Source organism: Chiloscyllium plagiosum, unplaced genomic scaffold (genome assembly GCF_037043375.1).
Source record: "Chiloscyllium plagiosum isolate Xiang-an unplaced genomic scaffold, Cpla_swu_hap1 HiC_scaffold_9, whole genome shotgun sequence".
Lineage (NCBI taxonomy): Eukaryota > Metazoa > Chordata > Chondrichthyes > Orectolobiformes > Hemiscylliidae > Chiloscyllium > Chiloscyllium plagiosum.
The window spans coordinates 36748237-36774509 of record NW_028270147.1 but is presented as its reverse complement, the minus strand read 5'-3'; positions in this window follow the sequence as shown (position 1 = coordinate 36774509).

Below are 26273 nucleotides of genomic sequence, written 5' to 3'. Positions count from 1 at the left end.
AAAATGTACAATGTCTTAATCAATATATATTAAATGTATGTTTTCCTAAACTTAATGGGAAGGAATTTACATTGGCTTTGGGCTTTGTTGTGTGGATGAAATGGGAGTCCCAAGCCTGCACTTGCCAGCTGAGCAATTTTACCAGCGTCAGTCACCCAGAAGTGTTGCTGGCCCAACCAGAGATGGTTGTTGCTGAGGTGGATTGGAAATGCTGGGGGCAGCCTAAGAGTGAGGAAGTAAAAGATCAAAAATCAGAGGTGACAAGTAGCACCTTTCCAGAAAACCCGTTGACTTTCATTACCTGTGGCCCCCTTATATGGCATTGAACCTTCACTGTTGCACTCCCCAATGGCCATACCAGGAATCCTTAAACATTTCAATTGGCTGCCTTCCTCTGTATGATGTGCAACTGCTCTGCAATCAGTTCCTCTGCGGGAAAACCTTCCCAGATGTGGATTATATCACGGACATCCTGACATGGCTTCCCACTGCTTTGCCATCACTGCCTCTTAGATCACCACCAAAGGACCAGGCAACTTGTCCTCAATTTGAGAATGAATGTGCATAAAATAACCTTATAATATATTTAGATTAATGCACAATGGGTTCACACAATATATATGTAAATATATTTCCTTGAGAATCCAATTAAAAAATGTTAAATAGAAGGACATTAGAAAACCTCATCAATAATGGTGCATACATTCGCATCAAACAGTCGTGTAGTTAAATGGAATTACTTCACAAAAAGTACCTTTCCAACTGATATTTTCAAGTTACTCTCACCCTATTATGGTGCATACCTTCAAAACATATTGGCAATACTGCATCCTACACTCAGCAGAATCAAAATAGATTTGTAACTTGGATGCTAAGATCTACTGGAATTATTTTCTCATTAAAATAAATAGCATTTGGAAAGATTAGGTTTATCTGTGTATTTATTCATTGAATGCATAATCAAATGAAGCATGTGATGAAGCAAACGATGCAATTAAATGTCATCGAATGTATTACCATAAGTATGTGCAAAGATTATTTTTTAAAGTTCAAATGTTAAGTAAATTAAATTGTTTTTTATAAACTGGACCCTTAATCACAAATGCTAAGCAGTAGTCTCGGGCTGCCTGCTTTTTGACCATTGGTTGTTATCTCCACACGAGACTAGACTATTAATCCAGAGATCCAGGATTTGAGTATTGGAGTGAGGATGTTTTGCTGCAGTTGTACAGGGCTTTGGTGAGGCCACACCTTGAGTATTAGAGTCATAAAGTCATAGAGATGTACAGCATGGAAACAGACCCTTCAGTCCAACCCGCCCATGCCGACCAGATATCCCAACCCAATCTAGTCCCACCTCCCAGCACCCGGCCCATATCCCTCCAAACCCTTCCTATTCATATACCCATCCAAATGTCTTTCAAACTTTGCAATTGTACCAGCCTCCACCATTTCCTCTGGCAGCTCATTCCATAAACATACCACCCTCTGCGTGAAAATGTTGCCTCTTAGGTCTCTTTTATATATTTCCCCTCTCACATTAAATCTATTCCCACTAGTTCTGGACTCCCTGACCCCTGAGAAAAGAGTTTGTCTATTTATCCTATCCATGCCCCTCATAATTTTGTAAACCTCTATAAGATCACCCCTCAATCTCCAACGCTCCAGGGAAAACAGCCCCAGCCTGTTCAGCCTCTCCCTGTAGCTCAGATCCTCCAACCGTGGCAACATCCTTGTAAATCTTTTCTGAACCCTTTCAAGTTTCACAACATCTTTCCAATAGGAAGGAGACCAGAATTGCACGCAATATTCCAACAGTGGCCTAAACAATGTCCTGTACATCCGCAACATAACCTCCCAACTCCTGTACTCAATACTCTGACCAATAAAGGAAAGCATACCAAACGCCTTCTTCACTATCCTGTCTACCTGTGACTTTACTTTCAAGGAGTTATGAACCTGCACTCCAAGGTCTCTTTGTTCAGCAACACTCCCTAGGACCTTACCATTAAGTGTATAAGTCCTGCTAAGAGTTACTTTCCCAAAATGCAGTACCTCGCATTTATCAAAATTAAACTCCATCTGCCACTTCTCAGCCCATTGGCCCGCCTGGTCATGATCCTGTTGTAATCTGAGGAAACCTTCTTCGTTGTCCACTACACCTCCAATTTTGGTGTCATCAGCAAACTTACTAACTATACCTCTTATGCTCACATCCAAATCATTTATATAAATGACAAAAAGTAGAGATCCAGCACCGATCCTTGTGGCATTCTACTGGTCACAAGCCTCCAGTCTGAAAAATAACCCTACACCACCACCCTCTGTCTTCTACATTTGAGCCAGTTCTGTATCCAACTGGCTACTTCTCCCCATATTCCGTGAGATCTAACCTTGCTAACCAGTCTCCCATGGGGAACCTTGTTGAATGCCTCACTGAAGTCCATATAGATCACATCTACCACTCTGCCCTCATCAATCCACTTTGTTACTTCTTCAATCAAGTTTGTGAGACATGATTTCCCATGCACAAAGCCATGTTGACTATCACTAAGCAGTCCTTGCCTTTCCAAATACATTTACATCCTGTCCCTCAGGATTCCCTCCAACAACTTGCCCACCACCGACATCAGGCTCACTGGTCTATAGTTCCCTGGCTTGTCTTTACCGCCCTTCTTAAACAGTGGCACCACGTTTGCCAACCTCCAGTCTGCTGGCACCTCACCTTTGACTATTGATGATCCAAATATCTCAGCAAGAGGCCCAGCAATCACTTCTCTAGCTTTCCACAGAGTTCTAGAGTACACCTGATCAGGTCCTGGGGATTTATCCACCTTTATGCGTTTCAAGACATCCAACACTTCCTTCTCTGTAATATGGACATTTTTCAAGGTGTCACCATCTATTTCCCTGCATTCTATATCTTCCATATCCTTTTCCACAGTAAATACTGATGCAAAATACTCATTTAGTATTTCCTCCATTTTCTGCAACTCCACACAAAGGCCTCCTTGCTGATCTTTGAGGGGCCCTATTCTAGATTACTTACAGTGTGGAAATAGGCCCTTCGGCCCAACAAGTCCACATCGACCCGCCGAAGCGCAACCCACCCAGACCCATTACTCTACATTTACCCCTTCACCTAACACTACAGGCAATTTAGCATGGCCAATTCATCTAACCTGCATATTTTTGGATTGTGGGAGGAAACTGGAGCACCTGGAGGAAACCCAAACAGACACGGGGAGAATGTGCAAACTCCACACAGAGAGTCACCTGAGGCAGGAATTGAACCCGGGTCTCTGGCGCTGTAAGAGAGCAGTGCTATCCATTGTGCCACTGTGCCGCCCACTCTCCCTAGTTACCACTTTGTCCTTAATGTAATTGTAAAAACCCTTTGGATCCTCCATAATTCTATTTGCCAAAGCTATCTCATGTCCCCTTTTTGCTGTCCTGATTTCCCTCTTAAGTATACTCCTACTGTCTTTATACTCTTCTAAGGATTCACTCAATCTATCCTGGCTATACCTGACATATGCTTCCTTCTTTTTCTTAACCAAACCCTCAATCTCATTAGTCATCCAGCATTCCCTATACCTACCAGCCTTTCCTTTCACCCTAACAGGAATATACTTTCTCTGGATTCTTGTTATCTGTCCTGAAGGCTTCCCATTTCCTAGCTGTCCCTTTACCTGCGAACCTCTGCGCCAAATCAGCTTTTGAAAGTTCTTGCCTAATACCGTCAAAATTAGCCTTTCTCCAATTTAGAACTTCAACTTTTAGATCTGGTCTATCTTTTTCCATCACTATTTTAAATCTAATAGAAATATGGTCACTGACCCCAGAGTGCTCCCCCACTGACACCTCAGTCACCTGCCCTGCCTTATTTCCCAAGAGTAGGTCAAGTTTTGCATTTTCTCTAGTAGGTACATCCACATACTGAATCAGAAAATTCTCTTGTACACACTTAACAAATTCCTCTCCATCTGAACCCTTAACACTATGGCAGTCCAAGTCGATGTTTGGAAAGTTAAAATCCCCTACCATAACTACCCTATTATTCTTACAGATAGCTGAGATATCCTTACAAGTTTGATTCTCAATTTCTCTCTGACTATTAGGGGGTCTATACTACAATCCCAATAGGGTGATCATCCCTTTCTTATTTCTCAATTCCACCCAAATAACTTCCCTGGATGTATTTCCAGGAATATCCTCCCTCAGCACAGCTGTAATGCTATCCCTTATCAAAAACGCCACTCCCCCTCCTCTCTTGCCTCCCTTCCTGTCCTTCCTGTAGCATTTCTATCCTGGGACATTATGCTGCCAGTCCTGCCCATTCCTGAGCCATGTTTCTGTAATTGCTATGATATCCCAGTCCTATGTTCCTTACCAATGCCCTGCGTTCCTTGTTAGGCCCCATGCATTGAAATAAATGCAATTTAATTTATTAGTCCTACCTTGTCACTGCCTGCCCTGACTGTTTGACTCACTTCTGTTCTCAGCTGTACCAGTTTCAGATTGATCTCTTTCCTCACTATCTCCCTGGCTCCCAACTTACTAGCAAATCTCCCTGCCAGTATATTCATCCCCTTACAATTTAGGTGCAATCCATCCTTCTTGTACAGGCCACTTCTACCCCAAAAGAGATTCCAATGATCCAAAAATGTGAATCCTTCTCACATATGCCGTGCATTCATAGACCATAGAACATAGAAAAGTACAGCACAGAACAGGCCCTTAGGCCCACGATGTTGTGCCGAGACTTAATCCTAATGTAAAATATAATAACTTAACCTACGCACCCCTCAACTCACTGCTATCCGTGCGCATGTCCAGCAGTCGCTTAAATGTCTCCAATGACTTCGCTTCCACCACCTCAACTGGCAACGCATTCCATACATTCACAACTCTCTGTGTAAAGAACCTTCCTCTGATGTCTCCTTTATAGCTTCCTCCTAATATCTTCAAACCCACCCTGGGGAAAAGTCTCTTGCTATTGACTCTATCTGTTGTGGTTCTGTTCGCCGAGCTGGAAGTTTTTGTTGCAAACGTTTCGTCCCCTGGCTAGGCAACATCATCAGTGCTTGGGAGCCTCCTGCGAAGCGCTTCTTTGATGTTTCCTCCGGTGTTTATAGTGGTCTGTCCCTGCCGCTTCCGGTTGTCAGTTTCAGCTGTCCGCTGTAGTGGTTGGTATATTGGGTCCAGGTCGATGTGTTTGTTGATGGAGTTTGTGGATGAATGCCATGCCTCTAGGAATTCCCTGGCTGTTCTCTGTCTGGCTTGCCCTATGATAGTAGTGTTGTCCCAGTCGAATTCATGTTGCTTGTTGTCTGCGTGTGTGGCTACTAAGGATAGCTGGTCGTGTCATTTCGTGGCTAGTTGATGTTCATGTATGCGGATTGTTAGCTGTCTTCCTGTTTGTCCTATATAGTGTTTAGTGCAATCCTTGCATGGTATTTTGTACACTACATTCGTCTTGCTCATGTTGGGTATCGGGTCCTTCGTTCTGGTGAGTTGTTGTCTGAGCGTGGCTGTTGGTTTGTGTGCCGTTATGAGTCCTAGGGGTCGCAGTAGTCTGGCTGTCAGTTCAGAGATGCTCCTGATGTATGGTAGTGTTGCTAGTCCTTTTGGTTGTGGTATGTCCTCGTTCCGTGGTCTTTCTCTAAACACCGGAGGAAACATCAAAGAAGCGCTTCGGAGGAGGCTCCCTAGCACTGATGATGTCGCCTAGCCAGGGGACGAAACGTTTGCAACAAAAACTTCCAGCTCGGCGAACAGAACCACAACAACGAGCACCCGAGCTACAAATCTTCGCACAAACATTGACTCTATCTATTCCTTTCAGTATTTTGTACACTTTCCAGAGAGAAAAGTCCGAGCTTATTCAACATTTCTACATACGGCAAGCCCTCCAATCCAGGCAGCATCCTGGTAAACCTTCTTTGCACGCTCTCCAAAGCCTCTGTATCTTTTCTATAGTAGGGCGACCAGAACTGGACACAATATTCCAAGTGTGGTCTCACCAGGGACTTGTAGAGCTGCAGCAAAACCTCGCAGCTCTTAAACTCGATACACCTGTTAATGAAAGCCAAAACATCATAATCTTTCTTAGCAACTCTATCCACTTGGGTGCCAACTCTGAGGGATCTATGTACTTGTACACCCAGATCCCTCTGTTCCTCCACTCTGCCAAGAATCCTGTCTTTAATCCTATATTCAGCGTTCGAGTTCGACCTTCCAAAATGCATCACTTCGCATTTATCCAGGTTGAACTCCTTCTGCCATTTTTCAGCCCAGCTCTGCATCCCGTCTGTCGCGCTGCAACATGCAATAGCCCTTGATACTATCGATGGCACCTCCAACCTTTGTGTCATCTGCAAATTTACTAACCCACCCCTCAACCTCCTCATCCAAGTCATTTAGAAAAACCAAAAAGAGCTGAGCCCTGCGGGACCCCACTCAACACTGTCCTCCAGGCAGAATATTTTCCATCTACAATCACTCTCTGCCTTCTGTCAGCCAGCCAATTCTGAATCCAGATAGACAAATCTCCCTGTATCCCATACCTCCTGACTTTATGAATGAGCCTACCATGGGGAACCCTATCAAATGCCTTGCTGAAGTCCATATACCATCGTCGACCAGTCTTGACACCTCCTCAAAGAACTCAATAAGATTTGTGAGGCATGACCTGCCTTTGATCTGCCTTTAATCACACTATCCTTTGCCAAATAGTCATAAATCCTATCCCTCAGAATTCTTACCACAACTTTGCTCACCACAGACATAAGACTGACTGGTCTGTAATTGCCAGGGATTTCCTTATTACCCTTCTTGAAAAGAGGAACAACATTCACCTCCTTCCAATCCTCCGGTACGACTCCCGTGGAGAGTGAGGAGGCAAATATCCTCGCCAGCGGCTTAGCAAACTCTTTTCTCGCTTCCCAGAGCAGCTTAGGATAAATCTGGTCTGGCCCTGGGGACTTATCAACCTTAATGTTTTCCAAAATTTCTAGCACAACAACTTCATCAATCTTCATCTGGCCAAGACTGTATCCCTGCTCCTCTAAGTTTTCATTTACAACAAGTGCCCTTTCGTTGGTGAAAACCAAAGCAAAAAACTCATTTAGGGCTTCCCCTATCTGCTCAGACTCCACGCACAAGTTCCCTCCACTATCCCTGAACGGCCCTACCTCCTCCCTGATCATTCTCTTATTCTTCACATATGAGTGAAATGCCTTTGGGTTCTCCCTAATCCGTCTTGCCAAGTCTTTTTCTTGCCCCCTCCTGTCTCTCCTCAATCCATTTCTGAGCTCCTTTCTAGCAAGCCTGTAATCCTCTAAAGCTGTGCTAGATCCTTGCTTTCTCCACCTTACGTAAGCTGCCTTCTTCCTTTTGACGAGAAGTTCCTCTGTTCTCATCATCCAAGGTTCCTTAATCTTACCCCTTCTTACCTGTCTCAGAGGAACAAATTTGCGCATCGAACTCTCTGTAATCACCTTTCAGAATCTCAAACTTTTCCCTTCCTATGTCGTTGGTCCCAATGTGGACAATGACCTCTTGCTGGCCCCTCTCCCGCTTGAGAACATTCTGCACCTTCTCTGAGACATCCTTGATCCTGGCACCAGAGAAGCAACACACCATTCTGCTTTTTCGCTGCTGGCCACAGAAACATCTGTCTGTACCTCGGACTAGAAAATCCCTGAACACAATTGATCTCTTGGAACCTGAAGTACCCCTCGTTGCATTAGAGCCAGTCTCAATACCAGAAACTTGGCTGCAGAACACACCTGCACTAAGTGCCTAGCTCTCTTACCTTTCCTGGAGTTAACCCATCTATTTGACTGTATCTGAGACTTTCCTCCCTTCCTATAATTGCCATCCATCATATACTATTGTTGTTGCATAATTCCTCATTTCTTCTAACTGTGTCTCCAATCGATCCATTCGATCTGATAAGATTTGTAACCAACAGCATTTATTGCAGATATAATCCGCAGTAACCCTTAAACTCTCTTTAAACTCGCACAGCTAACAAGAACCACATATGGCTCTACTAAAAGCCATTTTTGCTCCTTCACAATCTACACACCCAGAACATAACACCATCTTATTCCTCTAAAAAACATTGCCCTAGGTTACCTTAATAGTTATGGCTTCTATTTTAAGTTTAATCAAGACACATATCTCAAAAAACATATAAGCAAGAAATAACCCACTCTACTCACTACTGCAGACTTTCTGTAGGCCACACTTAAAACTATTAACTGATCTGATTCTGTGCTATGAACTTCGCCCAAACCGGTTCCTCCAAGATCAGTTGTGAATTTCACTGTTTGTTAATTTTCCCAGACGCACTCCAATGTCCAGCGATACAGGAATTCAAACAGCAAACGCAGTACTGTGCAGGTACACTCTGGTGTCAATTTCTTTCTCTCTCTCTCTCCTGCACTGTCCTCACCATGTGCTTCCTTTATCTGTTCTTCTCCCTTTTAAAACTGCTGTTGTTTTGACTTTTTTTCCAAAGTTCAAAAACAATTTGGTACTCGGTAATGAACCGGGACAAGTGATGGGCTTGTTAGTGGGTGAACATTTTGGTGATGGTGACCACAATTCTGTGACTTTCACCTTGGTAATGGAGAGAGATAGGTGCGTGCAACAGGGTAGGTGTTACAATTGGGGGAAGGGTAATTACGATGCTGTAAGACAGGATTTGAGGAGCATAAGTTGGGAGCATAGGCTGTCAGGGAAGGATGTCGTGGAAATGTGGAACTTTTTCAAGGAACAGATACGACGTGTCCTTGATATGTATGTACCTGTCAGGCAGGAAAGAAATGGTCGTGTGAGGGAACCTTGGTTGACGAGGGAGGTTGAATGTCTTGTAAAGAGGAAGAAGGAGGCTTACATAAGGTTGAGGAAAGAGGGTTCAGACAGAGCAGTGGAGGGATACAGGATAGCCAGAAGGGACCTGAAGAAAGGGATTAGGAGAGCTAAGAGAGGGCATGAAAAATCTTTGGCGGATAGGATCAAGGATAACCCAAAGGCATTTTATGCGTATGTGAGAAACACGAGAATGACGAGAACGAGGGTAGGTCCAATCAAGGACAGTAGTGGGAGACTGTGTATTGAGTCGGAAGAGATAGGGAGAGATTTTGAATGAGTACTTTTCTTCAGTATTTACGAACGAGAGGGACCGTATTGTTGAAGAGGAGAGTGTGAAACGGATTGGTAAGCTAGAGGAGATACTTGTTAGGAAGGAAGATGTGTTGGACATTTTGAACAACTTGAGGATAGACAAGTCCCCCGGGCCTAACGGGATATATCCTAGGATTATGTGGGAAGCAAGAGAGGAAATTGCAGTACCGTTGGCAATGATCTTTTCGTCTTCACTGTCAACGGGGGTGGTGCCAGGGGACTGGAGAATGGCGAATGTTGTGCCCCTGTTCAAAAAAGGGAATACGGATAACCCCGGGAATTACAGGCCAGTTAGTCTTACTTCAGTGGTAGGCAAAGTAATGGAAAGGGTACTGAGGGATAGGATTTATGAGTATCTGGAAAGACACTGCTTGATTAGGGACAGCCAGCACGGATTTGTGAAGGGTAGGTCTTGCCTTACAAGTCTTATTGAATTCTTTGAGGAGGTGACCAAGCATGTGGATGAGAGTAGAGCAGTGGATGTAGTATACATGGATTTTAATAAGGCATTTGATAAGGTTCCCCATGGTAGGCTTATGTGGAAAGTCAGGAGGCATGGGATAGAGGGAAATTTGGCCAATTGGATAGAAAACTGGCTAACCGGTCGAAGTCAGAGAGTGGTGGTAGACGGTAAATATTCAGCCTGGAGCCCAGTTACAAGTGGAGTTCCGCAGGGATCAGTTCTGGGTCCTCTGCTGTTTGTAATTTTTATTAATGACTTGGATGAGGGAGTCGAAGGGTGGGTCAGTAAATTTGCAGATGATACGAAGATTGGTGGAGTTGTGGATAGTGAGGAGGGCTGTTGTCGGCTGCAAAGGGACTTAGATATGATGCAGAGCTGGGCTGAGGAGTGGCAGATGGAGTTCAACCCTGCTAAGTGTGAGGTTGTCCATTTTGGAAAGACAAATAAGAATGCGGAATACAGAGTTAATGGTAGGGTTCTTAGTGAGGTAGAGGAACAGAGGGATCTTGGGGTCTATGTTCATAGCTCTTTGAAAGTTGCCACTCAGGTGGATAGAGCTTGTAAGAAGGCCTATGGTGTATTAGCGTTCATTAGCAGAGGGATTGAATTCAAGAGTCGTGAAGTGATGTTGCAACCGTACTGGACTTTTGTTAGGCCACATTTGGAGTACTGTGTGCAATTCTGGTCGCCTCAGTTTAGGAAAGATGTGGAAGCTTTGGAGAGGGTGCAGAGAAGATTTACCAGGATGTTGCCTGGAATGGAGAATAGGTCGTACGAGGATAGGTTGAGAGTGCTAGGCCTTTTCTCGTTGGAACGGTGAAGGATGAGGGGTGACTTGATAGAGGTTTATAAGATGATCAGAGGAATAGATAGAGTAGACAGTCAGAAACTTTTTCCCCGGGTACAACAGAGTGTTACAAGGGGACATAAATTTAAGGTGAAGGGTGGAAGGTATAGGGGAGATGTCAGGGGTGGGTTCTTTACCCAGAGAGTGGTGGGGGCATGGAATGCGCTGCCTGTGGGAGTGGTAGAGTCAGAATCTTTGGTGACCTTTAAGCGGCAATTGGATAGGTACATGGATAGGTGCTTAAGCTAGGACAAATGTTCGGCACAACATCGTGGGCCGAAGGGCCTGTTCTGTGCTGTATTGTTTTATGTTCTATGTTCTATGTTCTAATGCAACAGCATATAAAACAGTAATTGCTGCTCTTGGAATTCGAGGAAATCACCTCCAGCACCTAAAATACCTCAAAAAAGGAGCAGCTGTTACAGTCAGAAATTTTTCCCGTCCTCCAACTTTGATTACCCAGAATCTTAGTTTTGGTCTCCTCGTCTGAGGAATGACATTCTTGCTATTGAGGGAGTCCAGCAAAGGTTTCCCAGGATGCCAGGACTGATATATGAGGAAAGACTGGATCAACTGATCTTGTACTCACTAGAATTTAGAAGAATGAGGGGGATCTCATAGAAACGTACAACATCCTGATGGGATTGGACAGACGATGCAGGAAGATCGTTCCAGATGTCAGGGAAGTCCAGAACTAGGATCACAAATTAAGAATAAGGGATAAAGCCATTCAGGACTGAGATGAGGAAGAATTTCTTCACTCGTAGAGTTGAGAGCCTGTGGAATTCCCTTCTAAGCGAAGCTCTTGCGGCCAGTTAATTAGGTATATTCAGGAAGGAGCTAGACGTGGCCCTTGCAGCTAAAGGGATCAAGGGGTATGGGGGGGAGGGCAGGAATGAGATATTGAAATTGCATGGTCAACCATGATCATATTGACTGGTAATGCAGGCTTAAAGGGCTGAATGGTCTACTCCTGCACATACTGTCTATGTTTCTATGTTCTGGGAACCTGGGTTTAAATTCTGCCAGGCAGATGGTGGAATTTGAATTCAATGATAATCTGGAATTAGGAGTCTAATAATGACAATGAAATCATTATCAATTGTCAAGAAAAACCCATCTGGTTCACTAATGCCCTACAGGGAAGGAAATCTGCCATCCTCACCTGGCCAGGTGTACATGTGACTCCAAATGCACAGCAATGTGATCGACTGCCCTCTGAACATTTAGGGCAATAAATACTGGCCTAGCTAGTGGCACCCACATCCCATACATAAATAAAAATGAATTGGAGGACAGCAGAAAATTCATAGCTCATCAAAGATCACCAATATTTCTGCATTATTCATTATTCTTGCTCAAAATCCTCAAAGAAGTGATAATAAATCATTGGAACTGAATTTGTTCTCATGTTATAGGCATAAAGAAAGTCCAGCAGAATCAATATTATGTACCAACCCAGATATATCTAAAAGCAGTGTTGGAATCCTTGAACATACATTAATAAGGGACCTAAATCCTGAATCTAGATTAGAGTGGTGCTGGAAAAGCACAGCAAGTCAGGCAGCATCTGAGGAGCAGGAAAATCGACGTTTTGGGCAAAACCCCATTCATGACGAAGGGCTTTTGCCCAAAACATCAAATTTCCTGCTCCTCAGATGCTGCCTGACCTGCTGTGCTTTTCCAGCGCCACTCTAATCTAGATTCTGATTTCCAGCATCTGCAGTCCTCACTTTTACCTAAATCCTGAGTCAGGTTCCCTCTGTCAGATTGGAAATCAGATTCTTCCTTGGTTTTTGTGGCCTCAGCAGCAATTGCCATCAAGAGATTTGCTTTAAATTTCATAAACATTTCAGAGGAACCAGAAGGAGTAGGGATACTACCCTGACTTAACACTACTCCACATCATTTACCCTATTGTTGCTCTATCCTGCCTTCCAGTTCAGTGTGTGTGATGAGGATTTAAATGTAAATCTTACAGACACTTTTGGAGGAGGTCTAAAGAACAATAACATCCTGGTCAAGTAAAGGCAATGAGCCGATACAATATCCTTTTATTGTCACATTAATTCCATTGTAGTACAGTGAAAGGCTTTTACAATGTCTACGTTCTTATGGTCACAAGCATCTAGGTACAATTCTTGGACACAACAGAGGAATAAAAGTAGTTGCATTTGTTACAGAATTGAAAATAAGTTAAAAACAGGACATCATCAAAGGGTTGGCATTACAGTAAGGAAGTAAATTTCAAAGAGACATTGCAGTGTAACATCTCAGAGTAGGGCTCCGCACATGGTCAGACCCCAAATCAACAGCCATGCCTGCTCTGCCCCAAGCCCCAGACCACTCCATACCGGCACTCAGCTGCTCCAAGTTAAGTGCCAAGTCTGCCTCCCCTGCACCAGTCTCTGCTTGGATATGCTGCCTGCACGATGCTCCAGGGCTCACTACCTGTGCTGTTCCAGGTCTCGTAGTCCATGTCTATATCAGGGCTTGCTGCTCTGGGGACTTGCTGCCAACACCTGCCACTGTACCACTGTTTACCTCCAGTGCTGAGGGGAGAGAAGAAGGACAAAAGAAAGAGAGAAAAAGTAAAAGGCAGGAAAAGAACAGCTGGAGCAGAGGAGCTCCAGCAGGAGCATCTTGCTCTGCTGCCATGTTGATGTGGAAGGACTCCTTCAAGAGGCCATAACCAAGGAAGTGGTAGACAGAGATAGTTGCCAATTGCAAGGACGTCATTTTAATGAGAGGGCAGGGGATGTGCAATAAAATTCAATAGGATCTGAGTCTTATCAGCTTAGTTCACAAACTCAGCATCAGAAATTTAGATGCTACCATTTCTCTGGTATCCATCATTCATAAAAATACTTCTATACCCCTTCAAAATCCCTATGCCTCAGGAATAGAGCAGACAGTAAGACTTCAAGTTCTAGTGAAGTTCCACATTGCAGTCATATATACCATGTTGAAATCATGGTAGATATAACGCTAGTTCATAAATCTGGGAATCCACAAATGCACAAAGCACAGCAATTGTGCTATCAAGCAAGAAGTTGTACTAAGTCAAACAGCGAGACAAACAGAAGCTGAAAGTAATCTAGCTGAATGTAAAATTCCAAAACCTACAGAAAAAAATTAAAATTGAAGATTCACAAATCATTTTCATTACTGATTTCAATGCAGACTTTTTTTTCTCTCAGAATCAAAGTATAAGAAGTCTTTCAGTCATATTCCCTTTTGAAAAACTGATATTCTGATTAATTGTTTTCCAATATTAGGTGAAATTAGTACCTGTTAATAGTCTATAATATGTTTTTATCATATGGAACTTGGGTTTTTGAGTACAGTTCTTTGGAGGTAATTGTTTTTTTAAATTAAAGGTTAAAAACTCATTATTTTAGTGTTGGATCAAAACAGCAATTTCTAGTATTTGACTTAATCTAAGTGTTGAGAAGAGCTACACGGTAAGATAATTGCTGAAGTGTTCATTAAGTTATTTTAAACTAAGGGAAAATGTGGCCTCAAGACGTTCAGTTCACAGAGAAAAGATGCATACCAGGAGGTGGAAGGGTTAGTTTTGGTAGTCTTCGGGCTATTGGCGTGGAAAAAAGTCTTAATCAGTTTAAGTACTTCAAGAAAAAAACATTGGAAAAAGTGCTGAGCTTTTCTTAGAGTTCAGTAAGGAAATATCAATAAGTTGCCTGTGTGAATGGGGACAGACAGGAATGGAGAGAATCAGATTTGGTGAATGTCCATAACTGTGCCAAAAGAGAATTCTTGTGACTTTATCAGTTGAGCAAGAAATTTTAAAGTGAAGATCAGAGTGATATTTCACAATGTGTTTATAATGGACATTGCTGGGAAAAAGTGTAAAAGATTCTTTTTGCTATTGATGATAAGATCTTTCTGATATAACCTCATTCTCTTCTTTTGTGCAATAAACTTAAATTCTTTTTGATAATATTACATTGGCAGCCCGATGTGAATATGTTCAGAGACTGATCACCACAGTAACCAAATTGTAAAAATAAAACTTAGCATCATTCATTAAAGACTTTTCTAGGATCTAACATGTCTAGAATTACCATCAGCTGGAATCATCAAATTAGAGTTAAATGCAATGATTCATCCTGTGACTTGCCATTCAGTAATGGTGTGTGACACAGTTTACTCATGAATGTAAGGTGCTGATTTTGTTAAGACAAACAAGGGCAGGACTTAAACAGTTAATAGTAGGGCACTAGGTAGTGTTGCTGAACAGAGAGAGGGACCTAGGGCTTCATGTATATAGTTCTTTGAAATTTATATCACAAGTAGACAGAGACGTTACAAAGGCATTTAGTACACTTGCCTTCAGCATTCAGCCAGTCAGTGTAGGAGTTGCGACATCATGTTATGGTTGTACAGGACATTGGTGAAGCCACTTTTGGAATATCATGTACAGTTCTGGTCACCCTGCTATAGGAAGGATACTATTAAATTAGAGAGGGCTCAGAAAAGGTTTACAAGGATGTTGCTGGGGCTGAAGGGTTTGAGTTATAAGGAGAGGCTAGGTAGGTTGGGGCCATTTTCACTGGAGTGAAGGAAGTTGAGGTTTATAAAATTGTGAAGGTCATAGTTAAGGTGAACAGCAAAGATCTTTTTCCAAGGATAGGGAAGTTCAAAACAAGAGGGCATATTTTAAGGTGAGTGGAGAAAGATGTATAAGGGTCTGAGGGGCAACTTTTTCACACAGAGGGTGAGTCATATGTGGAATGAACAGTCAGGGGAAGTGGTAGATGCAAGTACAGTTACAACATTTAAAATACATTTGGACAGATTCATAGAAGAGGAAAGGTTTAGATGGAGAGGAATTTGTTAAGTGTGTACAAGACAATTTTCTGATTCAGGACAAAAGGGTAACAAGGGAGAGAATAGGGCCCCTCAAAGATCAGCAAGGTGGCCTTTGTGTGGATCCACAGAAAATGGGGGAAATACTAAACGAGTATTTTGTATCTGTATTTACTGTGGAAAAGGATATGGAAGATATAGAATGTAAGGAAATAGATGATGACATGTTGAAAAATGTCCATATTACAGAGGAGGAAATGCTGAATGTCTTGAAATGCATAAAGGTGGATAAATCCCCAGAACCTGATCAGATGTACTCTAGAACTCTGTGGGAAACTAGGGAAGTGATTGCTGGGCCCCTTGCTGAGATATTTGGATCATCAATAGTCACAGGTGAGGTGCCAGAAGACTGGAGGTTGGCTAACATGGTACCACTATTTGAGGAAGGTGGTAAGGAAAAGCCAGGGAACTATAGACCAGTGAGCTTGATGTCGATAGTGGACAAGTTGTTGGAGTAAATCCTGAGGGACAGGATATGCATGTATTTGGAAAGGCAAGGACTGATTAGGGATAGTCAACATAGCTTTGTGCACGGGAAATCATGTCTCACAAATTAGAGAACACACTGTGGGCGGCACGGTGGCACAGTGGTTAGCACTGCTGCCTCGCAGCGCCAGAGACCCGGGTTCAATTCCCGCCTCAGGCGACTGACTGTGTGGAGTTTGCACATTCTCCCCGTGTCTGCTTGGGTTTCCTCCGGGTGCTCCGGTTTCCTCCCACACTCCAAAGATGTGCAAGTCAGGTGAATTGGCCATGCTAAATTGCCCGTAGTGTTAGGTAAAGGGGTAAATGTAGGGGTATGGGTGGGTTACGCTTCGGCGGGTCGGTGTGGACTTGTTGGGCCGAAGGGCCTGTTTCCACACTGTAAGTAATCTAATCTAATCAAACTTGATTGTGTTTTTTGAAGAAGTAATAAAGAGGATTGATGAGGGCAGAGCAGTGGACGTGATCTGTATGGACTTCAGTAAGATGTTTGACAAGGTTCCCCATGGGAGACTGGTTAGCCAGGTTAGATGTCATGGAATACAGGGAGAACTAGCCATTTGGATATAGAACTAGCTCAAAGGTAGAATACAGAGGGTGGTGGTGGAGGGTTGTTTTTCGACTGGAGGCCTGTTGAGAATGTGTATCAGGTATAATCAGGCAGGGAAAGAGTTAAGTTCAGAGTTTTGTGAAACAAGAGGTTCAGCTGGGCATGATTCAGATCAGATAAAAACTTGCAGTTAACAATGGGGTGCTGGAGGCAAGGATAATGGATTAACAAGGTGAAAAAGCATTCATTATCTAGAGCCATTTAACAAGATGAGGTAGCACTCAGTATGTGAGGTCAGTCAAACAAGATGAAAAGCATTCATTATGTGAAGCCAGTTATTCATTGTGTAACAGCAGATGGCTTAATCTTTATTATTGACATTCACTGGTTGTAATGGTCACCCAAATAATATGTCTGTTGCCTTATCTGGATGCTCCTCCCTGTAAAATGACTATATAGTTTATTGAGAAACTGATATTCCAGAGAAGAGCTGTGTCTGTGCACATGGGTGATCATTCTCTCTCCCTCCAGGGCCCAGAATAAAGATGAGGTGGATGAGATTGAGGTTCGAGTCCTCTGCATGATACTGGGGTTCGAGTCCCCTGGGGTGGTGTGATTGAGGTTTGAGTCCTCTGTGCAGTACTGGTGTTCGAGTCCTCCAGGGTGGGTATGATTGAGGTTCGAGTCCTCTGCACAGTACTGGGGTTAGAGTCCCCTGGGGTGGGTGTGATTGGGGTTGAAGTCCTCTGCGCGGTACTGGGGTTCGAGTTCTCTGGGGTGGGTGTGATTGAGGTTTGAGTCCTCTGCACAGTATGGGGGTTCGAGTCTACTGGGTGGGTTGATTTGAGGTTCAAGTCCTCCACATTGTGCTGAGGTTTGAGCTTTCTGTATTTAAGTGAGCTTCAAGCTTTCTGCATTTAATTGGGGTTCGAGCTTTCTGTGTTTAATTGGGGTTCGGGTTCTTTGTGCTTAATTGGAGCTTTACCTTATCTTTCGATAATTTAAGGGATATGAAGGTTCACTGATCAAGCTAACATCAAAATGTCCAGTTGCATTTAAGAGCTGAATGGGAGCAGAAGCAGCAAAGAATGCTGTGTTCACCTAGCCTGCTGCTGCAGCTGCTGCACTTCATGCTCAGATGTACTGGTATCATCCATCTAAAACATTTCCTGAAGGATGGAAGTCTTGTCCATTTTGTGAAGTATTTAACTGCCCTTATCCAAGAAATCAGATTTCTCCGTGGAGTGATGCACAAGGATAGACTGGATTTTGTTTTCAGGTTGGACATTTCTGAAGGAGATTTTTGGAGAACTGGCTCATTTCCACTTGACTTGGAGGGGATGGAATGGTCACTGAGGACTGCGGATTTAAGAATTTTACTGGTGAATTGTTTTCTGCACAGGCGAATTCTTCAAATTCTAATTACTGTATCGGACTAGTAATTTTTGTTGTTATAATCATTGTATGCTGTGTGTCAATAACTTGCTTAAATATGACTGTCAGAGTTTTATGAAAGCTGGTAGTGCCATCTCGGTGATTATCATGAAATGATAAAAGACGGGAATGAAAACGTGCATCGAGTATAAGCAGGCAGATAAAGAGTTAAATTCAGAGTTTTGTGAAACAAGTGGTTCAGCTGAGCATGACTCAGATCGGATACGCACTTACAGTTAACAATGGGGTGCTGGAAGCAAGAATAGTGGGTTAACCAGGTGGAAAGCATTCATGATGTAGAGCCATTTAACAAGATGAGGTAGAACTCAGTATGTGAGGTCAGTTTAACAAGGTGAAAAGTATTCATTATGTGAAGCCAGTTATTCATTGTGTAACAGTAGATGGCTTAATCTTTACTATTGACATTCACTGGTTATAATGGTCACCCAATTAATATGTATGTTGCCTTATCTGGATTCTTCTCCCTGTAAAATGACTATATAGTGCATTGAGAAACTGCTGTTTGATAGAAGACCGTGAACTCAAGACTCTGTGAACATGAGTGATCGTTCTTTCTCCCTCCAGGGCCTGGAATAAAGATGAAGGATGTCTCTGAGCATTTTGCTTCGACACTGTGGCCAGTGAATTGTCACAAGGATCGCTGCTGGGTCCATTACTTTTCATCATTTATATAAATTATTTGGATGGAAATGTATGAGGTATACTTAGTAAGTTTGCAGATGACACCAAAATTGGAGGTGTAGTGGATAGCGAAGAAGGTTACTTCAGAATACAATGGGATCTTGATCAGATAAGCCAATGGGCTGAGGAATGGCAGATGGAGTTTAATTTAGATAAATGCAAGGTGCTGCATTTTGGAAAAGCAAATCTTAGTGGGACTAATACATTTAATTCCTGAAAAAGGGCTTATGCCCAAAATGTCGATTCTCCTGCTCCTTAGATGCTGCCTGACCTGCTGCGCTTTTCCAGCAACACATTTTTAAGCTTATACATTTAATGGTAAGGACGTAGGGAGTGTTGCTGAACAAAGAGACCTTGGAGTGCAGGTTCATAACTTCTTGAAAGTAGAGTTGCTGGTGGATAGGATAGTGAAGAAGGCATTTGCTATGCTTTCCTTTATTGATCAGAGTATTGAGTACAGGAGTTGGGAGGTCATGTTGCGGCTGTACAGGACATTGGTTAGGCCACTGTTGGAATATTGCATGCAATTCTGGTCCCTTTCCTATCACAATGATGTTGTGAAACCTAAAAGGGTTCAGAAAAGATTTACAAGTATTTTGCCAGGATTGGAGGATTTGAGCTATGGGGAGAGGTTGAATAGGCTGGGGCTGTTTTCTCTGGAGCGCCGGAGGCTGAGGGGTGAGCTTATAGAGGTTTATAAAATCATGAGGGGCATGGATAGGGTAAATAGACAAGGTCTTTTCCCTGGGGTGGGGGAGTCCAGAACTAGAGGGCATAGGTTTAGGGTGAAAGGGGAAAGATATAAAAGAGACCTAAGGGACAACTTTTTCACACAGAGGTTGGTGCATGCCTGGAATGAGCTGCCAGAGGAAGTGATGGAGGCTGGTGCAACTGCAACATTTAAAAGGCATCTGGATGGGTATATGAATAGGAAGGGTTTGGAGGGATATGGGTTGGGTGCTGGCAAATGGGACTAGATTAGGTTGGGACATCTGGTCGGCATGGTTGAGTTGGAATGAAGAGTCTGCTTCTGTGCTATACGTCACTATGACTCTATAACTCTATATGGGCCAAACACTGGCAAATGTTTAGTTTGGGAATCTTCTTTGGCCAGGATGATTATGACCAAAGGGTCTGTTTCCATGCTGTATGACTCTTATGATGCTTTGATTTTGTAAGTCCAGAATCTCTCCTATTTTTACTGTCTGACATTTTTGACTGTTGACAAGTTTTATAATCGTGACTCAATTTGTTCAGCCATGTTATGAATATACTTTCCTTGGTCACCATATCTTTGATTGGGACTTGAACAGAAGGTTTCTGTCTCAGAGTCAGAATGCTATCCATTGCACTACATGAATGCCATACAAGCTGCTGCTCACAGTTCACAGCTCCAAACCAAAAATGAGTTTAAATACACAAAATAAGCAATACTTCAAACAATAGACAAATCAAGAGTAAGAATGTGGTGAAAGGAGAAGTGCGACCAACTGTTGGGATTTACATAGAGGCAAGAGACAAGGCTGAGGTGTTAAATGAATACTTTGCATCTTTACCAAGGAGCCAAGGAAATAGATGCCAAGCAGGTCATAATGACAGAAGGGAATAGTCTGTTATTCAAAAGTTTCAAAATTGAGAAGTTGCAAGTGCTGGATAAGCTATCAATACTTAATCTTGACGAGGCACCAAAAAACAGATAATTCAATGCTATAGAAGGAAATGAGAGTGAGATTTGCAGCAGCACCAGTCCTAATTTTTCAGTCATTCCTAGACACAGGGGAGGTGTCACAGAACTGGAGAACTGCATACATTACATTCTGGCTCAAGAAATGTTATAAGGATAAACCCTGCAAATATAGACCAGTAAGTTTAACCAGTAAGTAGTGGGGAAGATTATGAAACAATTATTCTGTCGAGAATTGGTAGTCACATGGAGGAAGGAGGTTGACTATTAAGAGCTAGCATGCATTTCTAAAGGGGAAATTATGTCTAACTAACTTGCTGTAGTTTTATTGCAGAGGTAACAAAAAAGGGCGCATGAGGGCAATTGCATTAATGTGGTGACCATAGACTTTGAAAAGCATTTGATACATTGTCATACAATATACTTCTGAAAAGTTATAGCTCATAGAAAACAAGAGACTGAAACAAAATAGTTTGAGTGATAGGAAACAGAGAGAAATAATTAATGATTTTTTTTTGCATTGGAGGAAGATTTGTACTGGTGTTCCCCAGGATTTGGTATTTAGACTCTTGTTTTTCCTGATATTTAGTAATTTCTGGATCTTGGTAGACAAGAACAGATTTAAAGTTTGTGGATGATATGAAATTCGCAAGTATTATAAACACTGAGGAGTACAGAGTAGAACTCCTAGAAGACATCAACAAGCTGGTAGAATAGGTAGCAAATAGGGCTTCATTTGGAGAAATGTGAGATAATGTATTTTAGTCCAAACAACGTGGAAACACAGCATAAAATAAAGGGTACTACTCCAAATGGTTTGCAGGAGCAGAAGGACATGCGTGTATATGTGCATAGATCATTGAAATTGGCTGGATAGATGGAGAGACCAACAATCAAACTGTACATTATCCTGGATTTTATTAGTAAAGGCTTAGAGTACAAGAGCAGGATGGGTATGCTGAACTTACACAAGACATTTCTTGGACATCAACTGATGAATTGTGACATTGTGAACACATTAGAAGGAGTGCAGAAGAAATATCCAAAAATGATTCCAGGAATGAGAAACTTTAATTATGAGGACAGATTGGAGAGATTGGAACTGCTCTTGTTGGAGAGGTCAGGAGGATACTTCAAACAAGTTTACAAAAGTATGTGCGGTCTGCAAAGAGTAGGTAGGGAGAAACTATACCTGCTCATGAAAGGATTGAGAACAACATTTATCATAATTTGCAAATGTAGCAAACGTGATGTGAGAAAGAACTTTTTCACACAAGTGATTTTGGAATACATTGCCAGAAGTGTAGTGGAAGCAGGTTAAATTGAGGTATTCACATGGGAAGTAGATTATTATATGAATAGAAAAAAATGGAAAAAAGCAAGAGAATTGCACCAAGTTATAATACTCAATGGATAGCTGGTGCAGACATGATGACCTGAATAGCCTCCTCTGTGTCATAACATTTCTGTGATTTTGTGATTGTTTGTCAAGATTGTCTATTATTCTTGAAGTCCAAATACCTTAAGGATGTGGCAGGAGAAGCAAGAAAAGAAAACAAATCCTTAAGCCTGGATCTCATTCCTTCATAGGATGTGCCCATCAATAAATGCCCTACACAGACAGTGAAATGAAGACCAATGGCTAGTAGACACCATCGTTGAATCAAATGACAGTTGGCAACCTATTTTTTATTTTCTTCACTGTCATTCTCAGCGAGGCACTGGGGAGAATCATTTGAAAAATGGAAAACCAAGACAGAATTTTTAGGTTTAACAGTGGAAAGAATGGGGGTGAGTGAACTCTATAATTAGTACTGCCTGCCAACATACCAGTTTTCCATTCCTATTCCTGCTTTTGACAAATTTCATCAGGACAGCCAGCCATGCAGGCAACCTGCCCAATTCTGCGTGGAGCCAATTAATGTAGTTAACAAGCTCATTAAAGGCTCATTGTGAGTTAGGATTTAGTTTGGAATGTAGCTCAAGGCATATTGCCTATAATTGAATGACAAGTGCATCCTCTGACCTTTAATTGGTCTTTTATTGAAAACTTGTGGCATTATAGGGGTAGAAAAGGAGGGGAAAAGGCTTCCTTTCATAAAAGGCAGTACAGCTGAGCCCAAGAAAACTAATAGCTCACAATGGAAACATGACTCTCAGATTTAAAGCCTACTAGCACTGAGGAACAACAATCTCAGCAGGACAGGCAGAGTTAAATGCATGAAGGGGGTAGTCTAGAGTAATGAGACGCAGGAAGGAAACAAAACCTATATACCCAGTACAACATCCACTCATATCTGGACATATCAGAGAGCCAAGCTGCAGAAAACTGTATTGTCCATACAGATGGTGACTGAGATTTATTTTTTGATGGCAAAGACTTTGCTTACCATATTCTACCAGTAGCTGTCACAGTTATGTGTCCTTGAATCTCTTCATTTGTGGTTCAGTTCAGGGATCGCTTACAGATCTTGGTGGCATCTCACAAATGACTGCACACTGTCACACCTCACTGGTCACTGATATCATATGTGTTAGAACTAGGCAGTACATTTACTTTCAGACAGATGGCGCCTCAAGGTTGAGTCACAAAGAACAGCAGATTTTACCTCTACTGCTGGGTTTCCCTAGGTGTAGGACATCATCCACAGTCTGCCTTCTGCAACAACTAAAAGAGCTTACGTTACAGATGTGCACATTTTCCTAGCAGCTGCCATAACTCTTTCAGCCGTTAACAATCCGGTAAGTCACATTTATTCCACCTCCAAACTCTGTGGGCTGATTCCAGGGCACAAGGATTGTCCCTTAAAGAGATAGGTACTCAGTCTATTACAATTCCCTGAAATTGAGGCACCATAACTTATTCATTTACTCAACTTTCAGCAAACCATTTGTAGATGTTGTTCTGGTGCCTAGCCTAGTCAGGTGGTGCAATGCACTCAACAATGTCTCTTCTTCCTCAGGCACCTGAGAAAATTTGGCGTGACGGTGAATACTCTTGCCAACTTTTATAGGTGCGCCATTGAGAGCATTCTGTCTGGATGGATCACTACCTGGTATGGCAACTGTACCATTCAAGATTGGAGATGGTTATAAAGAGTGGTGAACTCGGCCCAGCCAATCATAAAGGCCAACTTGCCATCTATAGAATCCATCTACCAGGCCCACTGTCAAGGAAAGGCCACCAGAATTCTTAAAGATCCATCCCATCTTGGCAATGTTTTTCTACAACCTCTACCATCGGGGAGAAGGTACAGAAGCCTGAACGCACGCACCAGCCAGTTTCGTAACAGTTGCTACCCTACTATTGTTAGAGTACTGAATAGACTCTCAAACTCTTAACATTCACTTGTACCTGCGTTTTTGTTTTTGCTGCTGTTTACCTATTATTTACTACCTATGCTATTTAACTATGTGATCTGCCTATATTGCTCGCAAGACAAAGCTTTTCACTACGCCTCGGTACACGTGACAATAAATTCAATACAATTCAAGGGTCATGTATATTGTTCTGCCTTCTCTGTAACATGATACTTCGGAGAGGATGAATGACACATATCACCAGAAGATGAGCAGGATGTGGAAGAGCAAGAAGAGAATGTTGAAGAGATCCCCTGGATCCACAAGGAGGTGACCTGGCCAGGCAGTGCTCTCAAGGACCTGTTCAGCTTGCCACTGTCAGGGAAACGTCGATTCTCCTGCTCCTTGAATGCTGCCTGACCTGCTGCGCTTTTCCAGCAACACATTTTCAGCAGGGATCATCTGATCCTGGAACATTTCAGCTAAATCCTCTAATCGAGGGGGATGGCATGATCAGGAAGTCATTTTGAGCTGTCTGTGAGAACCTTCCATTGAAGTAACAACTTTGAATGGACCCACTCTTGTTGCAAATGAATCATACTGCACTCTGTCTTCCCAATCTTTCATGTCTCACTGTTAAACAATGGAAGCTTGCAATTCTGGGGTGTCAGTATTTAAACTTGTTGAAGAGGAGAAAAAGTACCTTACATGTTTACATATGGATCAGTCACTCTTCTGCCTAATATGGCAGCCTCCACTTCTGAGATACTTACAGAAGCTCTCATTTGGTCTTGGTGGAGGGGGAAGGAACTTGTGGTTTACATACACCTACTAGCTTTGAAACTTCTCGATGTTAACTATATACTGCATGCTGATTAGCTAAAATTCTCATTATAGTGGTATAAATTGGGGCACCTCCAGTGTTTACTACACTAGCAATAATGCTGTTGCAGTCTCTGTAACCCTACCTATATAAACGACCATTCAGTCAGAGGAGCCAAGAAGTTTGTGATGATGATGGTGGTGATTTCCCATTAGTAGTAGTAGTGTTATCCTCATTGGTGACTTTCTATGTCATGGTAGGCCTTCTCGATAGCTGGGGGTAATGTTAGCTATGACACAACTGGTGTCCATTCCAGCAACTTTTGCATTATCAGCATCCCTAACTGGTCAATGCTACAGAGTGAGACATGCACTCTGTTCATGTCAGTGCATAATTCCTACATATAGTCTAACCACTGATGCAAATCACTCTCCATGAGCTTAGCCACTCACTTAGTAGAGGAACTTAGCAGACCTGAGTCGTAGTGGTGCACAAGAGCTGAACTGACTCCTCATTCTTAGCCTTTGACTCTGCAGTGCCTCAGAGGGAATTTAAACATTTGGGAAATTTCTGCTCATTCCACATTGGATATTGAATAAGCAGCCTAATAGTTTAGCAACAATGCATTTGGATGATGTCACTGACAACCAGAGGTAACACAGGAGCAGGAAGGAAAGGTCTGCAAGAGAATCTCTGGTTATAATTTGATAAATGAGGATGGTATAGAAAGAGAATTATTCCACCCAGAGGAGCTCTTATCCATCACTAGCCATAGCTCCAGACTACAATATGTAAAAGTATCACTACCACATTGGGGAGAGGAGAAGGGGGCAGTTGTCTGAATGTCAGATTGGTGCAAAGAGCACAGCGTTGAGTTCCTTTTTTGGCTGAAGTACATTTGAGATCTACCTCCTTGCCCCATCTGCAGTGGAAGTCAAGGCACTGTAAGCTGGACCTGCCTTTGAAGAATTCCACCAGTTGGACAGCAGTGGAGGAAAATGGTGTGGTCAATTGTTTCAAAGGCTGCAGACATATTGAGTTTACCTTTGTCCCAGTCACATAGGATGTTACTTGTGATTTTGATAAGAACTATTTTGATATTGTGATGGGACAGGAACCTGACTGGAGGGATTCAAATATAGAGTTCTCAGAAAGAAGGACATTTTTGGGAAACAATAAAATATTCAAGGGCTTTGGAGAGGAATGGGAGTTTGAAGATGGGAAGGAAGTTTGCAAGACGGTGGGGTCAAAAGTTAGTGTTTTTGGAGAACAGTAATGTTGGCAAACTTTAAGTAAAGAAGGGCAACACTAAAGAAAAAGAACCATTAAAAAGATCAACTAAAATATGGGCCAGCATGGGAAGTTGGGTGGCCAAACATTCTGTGTAAGTAGGATCCACAAAGCAGGAGGCAGTCACCAGGGTAAAATTAACTCAAGTGCATGAGGGAAGAAAGAAGTGAATCTAGAGAAAGCCTTCCTTCTTGTCAATCCTGAGGGTGTGCATCTGTGCCTGGTTAAGTTTAACTGTTAAAAATCACACAACACCAGGTTATAATCCAACAGGTTTATTTGGAAGCACCAGCTTTTGGAATAATGCTCCTTCATCAGGTGGTTGCTGTCAGTACTCCAAAAGCTAGTGCTTCCAATTAAACCTGTTGGACTATAACCTGGTGTTGTGTGATTTTTAACTTTGTCCACCCCAGACCAACACCGGCTCCTCCACACCAAGTTTAAATGTGTCAGTCCTGCATCCTCTGAGGAGGACTGCACACGGTTGCCTCCCCTCCATACCTCCTGCACAATTCTGTTGTGCCCTTCATTAAGTAACATGCCATTTCATTGTGCATAAGAACCCACCATTATGACTATGCCTGTGTTGGTTGATGTGATGGTACTTGC